Below are 2,476 nucleotides of genomic sequence, written 5' to 3'. Positions count from 1 at the left end.
GACTACCAATTACATTCAAGAATATAATCGGAGAATATACCATCATCTGGAGGAGTAGATCAAATTGTATATGACGCGCATAGTGATCCTGATTAAACCGGATATCCTTCGCTGGAACCTTACAGGATTTTATCTAAGTTTGCAGAGGTACACCCCAAAGTAGCCCTCCTCAGTCAACATGGCCTCAAAATGAAAATATGATACAAATTATATGAAATATGGGTTTTCGTACATTGAAGATAGGCGAGATGAACAGAAACCTTAAGTGTGTGTTTTGTGTAGTGAAACACTTGCTAACGAAAGCATGAAGCCATCAAAGCTAAAACGCCATTTGGACACAAAACACCCAGCCCATGCAGAAAAACCTGTTGAATATTTTCAAAGAAAACTACAGGAGCTAAGGGCATCACAAAAGCGTCTAACATCTTCTTGTTCAAAGCAAGAGCAGGCACTCCGAGCATCTTACCATGTAGCTCATCGTATTGCAAAATGCAAGAAAGCCCACACTATTGCAGAGGACCTTATCTTACCTGCCGCCATTGACATGGTCAAAGAGGTCCTGGATCAATCTGCTGCAGATAAATTGAAGACAATTCCACTATACAATGACGCCATACGCAGGAGGATTCAAGAAATGTCAGATGACGTAAAACAACAGACCGCAGCTCGCATCAATGCTAACAAATATTATTCATTACAATTGGATGAATCCACTGATATTGTGAACCATGCCATTTTACTGGTTTATGTGAGGCATGTGTAGGAAGGAGACATCCAGGAGCAGTTTCTCTGCAGTAGAGAGCTTCCCCCCCACTACTACTGCAGTGGACATTTTTAATACTTTGGATTCCTATTTGGGTTCAGTGTGCCTGACATGGGATATGTGTGTCGGAATCACAACCGATGGTGCAGCCTGCATGACTGGAAAACACTCAGGGGTGGTGAAGAGGATTCTTGAAAAGGCACCAAATGCGATTTGGAACCATTGTTTTTTGCACAGGGAGGCATTAGCAGCCTGGGATATGGTGCTAGTGCTTCACGAAACTTTGAAAAATGTTGTCAAAGTGGTGAACTACATTAAACGGAGTGCCAAGAATGCCAGGTGTTTTGGAGAAGCTGTGCAAAGACCTGGGCAGTCAACATGTACAGGTGCTGTATCTTGCGGAGGTACGCTGGCTTTCCAGGGGAAAAGTCCTCTCACGTTTCTATGAACTGAGAACTGAAATTGCGGCCTCTCTGAGTGCAACTCTCCTCTTGCCATCCTGTTTAACAGTGATACTTAGCTTGCACAATCTGCTATCTCACAGATGTGTTTGAGTAGCTGAACACATTAAATGTGTCTATGCAAGGGAAGGGACACAATATTTTTGCACAAATTGGAAAAAAAAAAAAAAAAAATCGAGGCTTTCAAAAAGAAAATGGCATTGTGGATAAAAGATTCTTCCAAAAGATTCATGTTTCCAAAGATAGATTTGATATGTTACCCAATGCTTGTCATGAACTTGCACACCTGGACACCACAGGCAGAAATGAATTGAAGAAAACTATGATAGCATATCTCACAAAACTGCCGGAACGTTTCATGTTGCCAAGCAATGAAGAGAGTCAGCTGATAGAGCTCTCATGTGATCAGATGCTAAAAAATAAATTTACAGAGGTAAACCTCACTCAGTTCTGGTGTAGTGTTATGACTGAATATCCCTCCACCGCAACCCATGCTATCAAAATCATCCTACCATTCAGTACAACCTATCTTTTTGAGAGTGGCTTCTCAGTTCTGGTTCAGCTGAAGACAAAACAGGAACAGAATGGACATTGAACATGACCTCAAGAGTTGCATTGTATACCATCACCCCAGACTTTGAGACACTTATCAAGAGCAAAAAGCATCCCCAGTTTTCCCATTAGTTCTCATTAATTTCATGTTTCAGTGACTGTTTTTTTATGGGTTTTTGTCCTCAACAGCACTTACATTTTCACTGTTGTTTACTTTCAGTTGTTTGCTGTTTAAAATTTGCATATATACATTGCTGAATACTGCACAAGTTATTTTGTGTAATAAATTAAAATGTTTCAGAAATGAAATAATTTTTGGATCATGACTTAATGAAAAAGGAAAAATGTGGGTCCCGAGGTTACACAGGTAGAGAACCACTGGTTTAATACATCAAAGAGGGGAGGAGATTGGTGTATGGAAGTTCGCCGCTTTCCTCCCCAGCTTCCCAGCGGGGGCTGGGAGGCCGATCTGGCGGCAGCTGAGCCACCAGAATCGCTTCTATTGTAAAGCTGGCACCTGACTTTACAAAAAGGTAAACAGAGTTAACGGCTGGGAGTATGTTCACAGGGCTGTGTTGCCAATGAAGTACTAGATACGTCTGCGGCCACACAGGGGTTAAAGTGTAGTTCCACTTTTGTTGTCTTATTTGTCAACAAAAGGCCTTTGATTCCAGGCTACTATGAGCAGTTTGAAAGTGAA

At 41.5% G+C, this 2,476-nt stretch overlaps 1 pseudogene; it reads left to right on the top strand.

Moving 5' to 3' along the window:
- Window positions 1–881: 881 nt before the first annotated feature.
- On the top strand, window positions 882–1,819 carry LOC108793939 (annotated as a pseudogene).
- Window positions 1,820–2,476: the final 657 nt, after the last annotated feature.

This window comes from Nanorana parkeri, unplaced genomic scaffold (genome assembly GCF_000935625.1).
Source record: "Nanorana parkeri isolate BGI_ZX_2015 unplaced genomic scaffold, ASM93562v1 scaffold793, whole genome shotgun sequence".
Classification (NCBI taxonomy): domain Eukaryota; kingdom Metazoa; phylum Chordata; class Amphibia; order Anura; family Dicroglossidae; genus Nanorana; species Nanorana parkeri.
Note: the sequence above shows the minus strand (reverse complement) of the source record. Positions and strands in the feature narration are given on the sequence as shown.